General features: G+C 38.8%; 1 pseudogene; it reads right to left on the bottom strand.

The window, feature by feature from the left end:
- Window positions 1-1,008: 1,008 nt before the first annotated feature.
- Window positions 1,009-8,176, bottom strand: LOC122316165 (annotated as a pseudogene).
- Between the last annotated feature and the right edge of the window lie 1,367 nt (window positions 8,177-9,543).

Here is a 9,543-nt window from a genome sequence, read left to right as displayed (position 1 = left end):
CGAGCTACGTGAGTGGCTTGACATATAGACTGGATTTCTTTTAGTCTGTAACTAAGGAGTTATGACTCCAATACAATGTCTATTTAGTTTGAAGATTGGTTGGACTATTGATGTTACTTTTGAGTATGCTTATATGAATGAGATGCAAGGATGTTTTGGGATTAGTATTTTGGTACATTGTGTATTGTTCAATGAAAAAATTTTATCCCCTACGAATACTAAATAATATTAGATATATGCTAGGTGCACTACACCTTTTGCTATCATGAATGAGGGTAAGTGACCTTGTGTTATATGTCCCGACCCTTTAGGCTCAATCAAATTCCAAGCAGAGCCTACTGGCATCACACGAGTAACACAGGCATTTAAGCTTAGCCATAAAGAGGAAGAAGTGGTCCTCGTTGTTCCATTTAACAATGCGCAACAACTAGTGATCTTGCTTACATTGGATAAATATAGGGGACATGCCCACTATTGACCACCCCTCATTTGACAATGCACAATGCTTAGTCTTGCTCACCTCGGATAAGTGTATGGGGACACGCTCACTAGCTATTGGCCACCCCTCATTTTACAATAGATCGAGTAAAGAATTTTACATACAGATTTTAAAGGGACTCTCCTAACCTATCTATCTTCATAAGCTAGGGACATCGATCCTTCTAGCCTGCAACGGATGTAATGCTTGGTTAGTAGCACCAATGGATATATACAACTTTTCAGAATAGTTATCCTAATGATCTATCGATCATAACATTATATTATACATTAAAACATTTTATGTTATAGTGTGGCCAGATTAACTTTCATATTTAGGAGACAAGTTGAAGCTTTTCTTTTAGTGAGAGAAAATATTCATGGAAGATTTTCTCTTGCCTTTGATTTCGGCAGCTTGGGGATGTAGCCAGACAACATCAAATCATCAATACATAAAATACCAAAAAGTCAATACATAAACCAACCTATTTTTCTGGCTAAGCCTAAACAAGTTTCAACTCAAAGAATTTTCTAAACCATTTGAACTAAACCAAAACTCCTTGTAACATAAACGGACGAGAACTCTTGTGCATCATAAACTGTATTATTATAGGAGTTCACAAATCTCTCTCTTTCAGTGCACAAGGAAAAAGCTTCCTCTCCATGTATTGCATTGTCACCAATTTGCAGCTCATCAATATCCAACCTCAGTGGAACTATCAACCTAATGAACAAGCAAATCAAGCTAGTGATGACAATGTTCAAGCAAACCACAAAAAGAATGCCCACAATCTGAATCCCCAGCTGTCGAAAACCTGCAGAAGTTGGACCATTTTGAAGGCCATATGCTAGCCCTATGTACTTGTCCCAATCAGGCACCATGTAAAATAGGCGGCAGAGTTTAAGCACAGCAAAGATGCCGGTGAGAATGTCGCTAAGGCTTCCAGCTATGGCATGGGTGTGGAAAACAGCCATGGGGTCATCAACTTGTCTTAAAAACCTAACCTTGTCATGGAGAATTGCCATTGTGTACCATGGAACACTACCTGAGATCAAACCCATCAGGATGGGTGCCCAACCTTGCACAACTCTTGTTAAGTACCACGTGATTTAGGATGATTTGCATGGAAACTCAATAAGAAGAACAAACCAACAAAGATAGCAGTAAAATAGACTAAGGCCTAGTTTGGATAGTGAGTTGAGATGAAATCAAAGTTGAATAAAATACTGTTATAATATTATTTTTTAATATTATTTTTATTTTAAAATTTAAAAAATTAAATTGTTTATTGTATTTTGTTTAGAAGTTTGAAAATTTTTTAATGATTAGATGAGATGAGTTGAGATAATTTCACTATCCAAACCAAGAGCAAATATATATATAACAATGTCATCCTAACCATTTTAAATAGGAAAATGCTAGAGAGATTATAAGTTTTGCTACAAAAATCCTACAAACTGAATTGACGGTTCGTATGATTTGAGTTACATTTCTAATGCAATAAATTATATAGTTTTGGCTTCATTTTGATTTCAAAGTTTAACAAATTGGTGTGCAAAACTTCAGTAAAATTTATGGCATCTTGGTATTACCTCTTTTAAACCTAATATTAATTCTATAATAGACAACTAGAAATTGATAATGCAAAATTTTGTTTTTAGCCCCCTTTTAATACGATCAATGCATGGAAGTATTAGGGAGATGGACTACACGTAACCCTTCAAACTAGTATCATATCGCTTGCAATCACTCTTCTATCACTTCCAAACTAGCTATATATAATATATTGACAGCCTATTTCCATACTTAGAGCACAAAATCAGCAATTACTTGATTCTTGTAATTGTCCCGTAATTTTTGTTATTAGTATATCATTTCCTTACATGCACAGTTTCCATAAATAGTCTAGCATAGTGGAGCTATATATATGTAACGATCCTCAATGTAAAAAGTCAGATTTCTTGAATCAAAAGTTTGAATATTTTCTAAATTTGACATAGTATTAGCCTAACCGATCCTCTCTCCCTTACCTCCATGGCTTCCCTCTCCAACCCCCCCCCCCTCCTTACCTTCTTCACCCTTCAGATTCCCCTAGCCTTATTCTAGTCTCTAGTCTCCTTACAGGAGATAATTTTCCCAAATGGCAAAAAGTCATGACCCGAGCTCTAAATGCCAAAAACAAACTCAGCTTTGTTGATGGCTCTCTTTCTCCACCCGATCCCACCTCCAAATATTATACCCAATGGAATCAAACCAAGGACATGGTCCTTACCTGGCTTCTAAATTCCATCAGCCTAGCTATAGCCAATTCCCTTGAATTTCACACCGATCCTCGCGAGGTATGGCTCGACCTTCAATCCCATTTCTATCATGGAAACAATGCCCGTATATACCATCTCAAACGTGAACTTTCCTCCCTTCACCAAAACACTCATTCTATTCATGAGTATTACAACCAAATTAAACAAATTTGGGATGAACTCAATCCTTTACAAAAGAGCATTGACCTCAAAGACTTACAACAGCAAGCCAAAGATGAACGAGTCTACCAGTTCTTACTTGGCCTTAATGACTCCTTCTCCCAACTAAGAACACAAATTTTGGTCATGGAGCCCCTTCCTCCTATCACAAATTTTTTTTCTATTTTATTTCAGGAAGAGCAGCAGCGCCTACTGCAGATTCGGACACCACCAGAACTTCCAGCTTTCACTGCTCACTCCACCAAATCTTCCCTTTGTTGCTCGGAGTGGGGCAAACTAGGCCACTCGCGTGACCGCTGCTGGCAGATTGTGGGATACCCACTAGGCCGTGATGCATGGAACGAACCTAGGCCCTCTCTCCTTGGTAAAGCTCCCTCTTCTTCCTCACTGGTGGTCAATCAAGAGTCCCTCTCCTCCTCCTCATCACCGGTGCCTTGCTTGTCTCCAGATATGTACCAGAAACTCCTTGATTTGCTCAGTCCGAAACCCTCCTCAGCCAACTTTGTGGGTAACGTTTCTACCTCTCATTCTTTTGATAATCATCACACGTGGGTTGTGGACAGTGGTGTCAGTGACCACATGTGCCATGACCGAAGCTTCTTTACCAAGCTGGTGCCTCCCTCCCATGAGCAACTCGTGAGATTACCCACTGGCCATACTTTTCCCATTGAAGGTGTCGGCACCTGTTATTTGACCTAGTCTCTTATCTTGCACAAAGTCTATTTTGTTCCTCAGTTCCAATTTAATCTTCTCTTTGTCCCTCAACTTACTACTAATAATTCTTGCATTGTCTCTTTTTCTTCAACCAATTGTTTTTTCAGGACCTACACTTGAAAAGGCTGATTGGAGCGGGTGAGCTTTGCAATGGGCTTTATGTGTATCGACCCCAACCCATCATGGCACTCTCCGCACAAACTGTTGCTAATAAAGTCTTATGGCACCAACGCCTAGGTCATCCTTCCCGCTTAAATATTCGTAGTTTTTTCAATAATCCTTGTATTCTTTCTGATTGTGATGTTTGTGCTCGTTCTAAGCACACTAGACTCCCTTTTTCTTCTCCAGTTAATAAAAGTACTTTTGTCTTTAATCGTATTTTTTGCGATATATAGGGTGGATATCATACTTCTTCACTTTGTGGTGCTTATTATTTTCTTACAATAGTTGATGATTTTTCACGCACTACTTGGATCTATCTCATGCGACGTAAATCTGAAGCTTATACTCATCTCATGCATTTTTTTGCACTTATCCAAAATCAGTTCAACACTATGATTAAAATAATTAGAACTGATAATGGTCAAGAATTCCTTTCTCACAAATTTCAAAACTACCTCCATGAGAACTGATAATGGTCAAGAATTCCTTTCCCACAAATTTCAAAACTACCTCCATGATCACGGCATCATTCATGAACGTACTTGTGTTGAAACTTCACAACAAAATGGAGTTGCGGAACATAAACACCGACACCTTCTAAATGCTGCTTGTAGTCACCGTTTTCAAGCTCACTTACCTTTGACATTTTGGGGTGAATGTGTCCTCACTGCTGCCTATCTTATCAATCGTAGCCCAAGTTGTATTCTTGATCATAAATCCCCCTTTGAAATTCTCTTCAAAATTTCACCCACCTATGATCATCTTCACGTATTTGGTTGTCTCTGTTATGCTCAAACCCTCCATGCTTCCCGTGACAAATTTTCTCCTCGCGCCTCTAAATGTGTTTTTCTTGGCAACCCTAGCAATCATAAAGCATACAAACTTTATAATCTTGACACCCAAGTCACCTTCTATTCTCGAGATGTTACCTTCCATGAACAACAATTTCCATTTCAAGACATTTCTGACCTTACTCATACCTCCCCACCGATCGTACCTCTTCCTGTCCCTGAGCCTATCTTACCATCCACTCCCCACACTCATTCTATTACTTCCGGCCCACCTCCCCCTCCCCCTTCTCTTTGTCCTCGTCGCACCACTACTCGACCCGCATACCTTCAAGATTATGTCTGCCCGACTATACATACAGAGCCCATGGCATCCTCACCTGCTTTACAGACCTCAGATACTGCTCATCCCTTATCTGCTTTTCTTTCTTATTCTCGTTTTTCACCTTCTCACCTTAATTTTTTAACTGCTCTCACTACTTCTGTTGAACCTTCCTGTTGTTTTGCTGCACTTCGCCATTCCCACTAGCGTGACGCTATGTCTGCTAAACTTAGTGCCCTTGAGGCTAATTCCACCTGGACCCTTGAGCCACTACCTCTTGGTAAGAAACCCATTGGCTGCAAATGAGTATTTAAAATCAAGCTTAAGGTTGATGGTTCCATTGAAAGATACAAAGCCTGACTAGTCGCCAAAGGCTATACTCAAGTTGAAGGACTTGACTATCATGAGGCCTTTGCTCCTATTGTCAAAATGACTACTGTGCAATGCTTATTGGTTGTTGCTGCTACTCAACAATGGATCATCCATCAACTTGACGTCAACAATGCATTCTTGCATGGTGATCTTGATGAGGAAGTTTACATGAAACCATCTCCTAGTTATTGCCCTAAAGAGGAGACCCGTGTCTGTCGTCTCCACAAATCCCTCTACAGCCTCAAACAAGCCTCTCGCAATTGGTTTTTTAAACTAACCGCTGTGCTTCTTGATGCAGGTTTTTCCCAATCTCAGGCTGATCATTCTTTATTCACCTTGGTCACTTCCACCAGTATTACTATTGTTCTCGTATATGCTGATGACATTCTGGTTGCTGGAAATGATCTCTCCCGTATTCAACTCTTCAAAGATATTCTCTCTTCACATTTCAAAACCAAAGATCTCGATCCTCTCAAATATTTTCTTGGTCTTGAAGTTGCTCAATCACCTAAAGGCATCTTTCTCAATCAACGAAAACATGCCCTTAATATTCTCTCTGATAGTGGACAACTTGGTGCCTGGAGCGCTCCCTTTCCCATGGAACAAAATTTAAAGCTCACCAATCACGATGGAACTCTCCTTTCTGATCCTTGTGTCTATCGAAGACTCGTTGGACGTTTCATCTACTTGACTATAACCCGTCCTGATATTTTTTTTGCAGTGAATATTCTAAGGCAATTTATGCATGCTCCTCGAGCTCCTCACATGCAAGCCGCCACTCGTGTTCTTCGTTATATTAAAAGCAATCCATGCCAAGGCATTTTTTTTCTCTTCCTCCAACAGTTTGCGTATTACCTGCTTACACTGATTCAGATTGGGCCAGCTGTCCCACCACTCACTACTCCACCACAAGCTACTTCATCCAGCTAGGTTCAACTCCTATTTCCTGGCGTACAAAGAAACAGACGACAGTCGCTAGGTTCAACTCCTATTTCCTGGCGTACAAAGAAACAGACGACAGTGGCCCGTTCTTCTGCTGATGCTGAATATCGCGCCATAGCTGTCACCACTTGCGAACTCACCTGGATGAAATAGCTCCTCACTGATCTTGGTATTTCTCATCCCGAACCTTTCAGCTTACATTGTGACAATCAATCGGCTCTACACATCGCTCACAATCCTGTGTTTCATAAACGTACCAAACATATTGAGATTGATTGTCACCTCATTCGTGACAAAATCAGATCAAGTCTACTCACCACCATTCATACTTCCTCTCATGAGCAAGTTGCCGACATCTTCACCAAAGCCTTAAGTTGGGACCTCTTCCACCATTTTCTCCACAAGTTGGGCATTACGGATCTCCATGTGCCAACTTGAGGGGGTGTATTGACAGCTTATTTCCATACTTAGAGCACAAAATCAGCAATTACTTGATTCTTGTAATTGTCCCGTAATTTTTGTAATTAGTATATCATTTCCTTACATGCACAGTTTTCATAAATAGTCTAGCATAGTGTAGCTATATATATGTAACGATCCTCAGTATAAAAGTCAGATTTCTTGAATCAAAAGTTTGAATATTTTCTAAATTTGACATAATAGTACCATACATGTAACTCTTCCAATTAAGGTCCCATTTGGATTGCAAGATCATCTCATGAACATCCAAATACCACAAATATAAACATTTTTTAATTTCAAATCTTCAACTACTTTTCATTTAATTATTATAATTTTTCCAAACTTCCATACAAAACACCAAAAATAATTCAACTTTTTAAAATCTTAAAATAAAATAATATTAAAAAATTATCTAACAATATTTTTAACTTTATAATATTTTTATTTAATTTTTTCTCTATTATTTCTTAAAATCCTATAAAATATCTTAACTCAAACAATTTCGGTATTATTCACAGAACATTGATTTCATCTCATCTAACTATCCAAACAAGGCCTTAAAGCTATCAATTTTGCCTATCACTACTCAAACTATCTAAAACTTACAATATAATCCTATGTAAAGAAGATGACACAAATACCCTTAATTAAAAATTAAAGAAATTAGAAAAATAAATAAATAAAAAAGATTTGCTTGGATCATAACTCAATATATATATATATATAAATATATACATAGGTACCTGCGGCAGGTGTGATGCAAACCAAGCTGGTGATCATACCCTGAACGACACCAATCACGGAGGGCTTGCCAATGATGAACGTGTCAAGGAAGAGCCACGTCAGCAAGCTGGTGGCAGTGCACACGTGTGTTAAGGATGGCCAGAGATGCATCTATGCTGGCCACGAAGGGACCTCCACCATTGAATCCCGTCCACCCCATCCAAAGTAGGCTGGCTCCAACAAGCATCAGAATAATATTGTTTGGGGAAACCTATTCCTATCTTTGTCACTTCTCGGACCCACTTGCAATTTAAAAATAAAAAATAAATTCCTACACATATTATAAACACTGCAATTTATATGTTACAGTCTTGGGTATACGTGCCCTATATTTGTTTTCATGTATTTGTTTTTATACGTGTATAATATCTGAATTGTATGTTAATGGTAAATTTACTCTTTTTAAAATATTACGTGATGTATACTCTATAACTGCACATAACATTACAGATATTTACAATCCATTTTAACTCCCTTACGTAATTGATCCCGCGTCTCATTCCATGGCGCTTCTCTCTCTAACCCGATCAAATACCTTCCCCCCTATCTCTTCCAGATGCCTTTTTCCTGAGTTTTCCTTACTAGGAGATACTCTCTTCCCATCTGCACTCTCTGCTGCTCTTATTGACCTTGTACATCCTCTAAAGTTGGCATGAAGGTAGCTTACCACCATTGTAATTCTCAGTTTTCAGAAATGAAAACAAATGGACATCGAAGCACTCATCACTCAGACGGAAGCATTATCATGGCAGGACCTTCATCTCAAAACAACCGCAGAAGCGGCAAAGTCATCATCTGAAAAAATACTGATTGGAAGGTTAGTTGCCGATAGACCCCTGAATAAATTTGCTATACATTCATGCATAAAAGCCTCATGGAAATTTATTCAAAACTTTTTGATTGAAGACATGGATGTAAAAAAATTTATATTTACATTTAGAACTCCTCAAGACAAACTTAGAGTTCTAAACCAAGGCCTTTGGAACTTTAAGGGTCATTTGATGATTTTAAAACAGTGGTCACCTGGGGCAACCATAGAAGAAATAAGCTTGAATGAGGCCATTTTCAATGTTCAGTTGCACGGGTTACCCCTAGACCATTTTAACCTGGAAAATGCAGTGGACATTGGAAACGTGACAGGAAATCTTATAAAAGTAGAAGTAGAACCAATCTATGGCTTGGCTTTTCGAAAGTTCATCCGTATAAAAGTGGCCATTGATGTAACAAATCCTTTGAAGAAAGGTTTCCCTCTAAAGCGTATAGGAAACAAAGAATTTTGAATTGCTTTTAAGTATGACAAGTTAGCCGATTTCTGCTATGTATGCGGTAGACTTAGTCATTCCCAAATATTTTGTGGTTTTCCCATTTCAACACAATCAAGAATCAGATTCGGGCCAGCTTTAAGAGCTGAATATTATTCTCTGCAAAATGTCCCCCCAATGCATAATACTGAAGATGAAGCAGGTAATATGGAAGTAGAAGAAACTCTGCCATCTCAAAAAAATATGCCAAATGCTGAATTGGCAATTGGAATTTGGAAAAAAATAGAAGAAGTTAGCAGCAAAAATGGGAAAGAGCATGGAGGATCTTCATCAGAATTAAACCTGCAATCTTATAGCTGCGAGGAAGAAGCTCTTCACTTGCTCGAGAATAACCTGAAACTGAGGAATTTTTTTCCTTCATCTTCACTGCATGGGAAACCAGACACTAGTAGAATCCTCTCATTTCCACAATCGCCAAACGCTCTGCATGTTCAGTCTAGCTACAATGATCTTTCTTCATTCATTACTCCACCAACCGGAGTAATACCTTTTACTGTTATCTCAACTATCCAGTCTAAAATCCCATGTACTTACCGAAGTAATGTTCCCTTACTGACTCAAGGAGTAATGCCGCAGCCTCTGATAAATTCACAGCTACTATACTCTGCCATACCCCTCCCATCAGAGTCTCTATCCACTAGGAAAAACGCCACATGGAGAGCACAGTGGAAAAAAGTTTATTCGGCTATGCAGGGTCAAAAAGAAGATAAAGTCAAAC

The sequence above is a fragment of the Carya illinoinensis genome, chromosome 7, assembly GCF_018687715.1.
Source record: "Carya illinoinensis cultivar Pawnee chromosome 7, C.illinoinensisPawnee_v1, whole genome shotgun sequence".
Lineage (NCBI taxonomy): Eukaryota > Viridiplantae > Streptophyta > Magnoliopsida > Fagales > Juglandaceae > Carya > Carya illinoinensis.
Note: the sequence above shows the minus strand (reverse complement) of the source record. Positions and strands in the feature narration are given on the sequence as shown.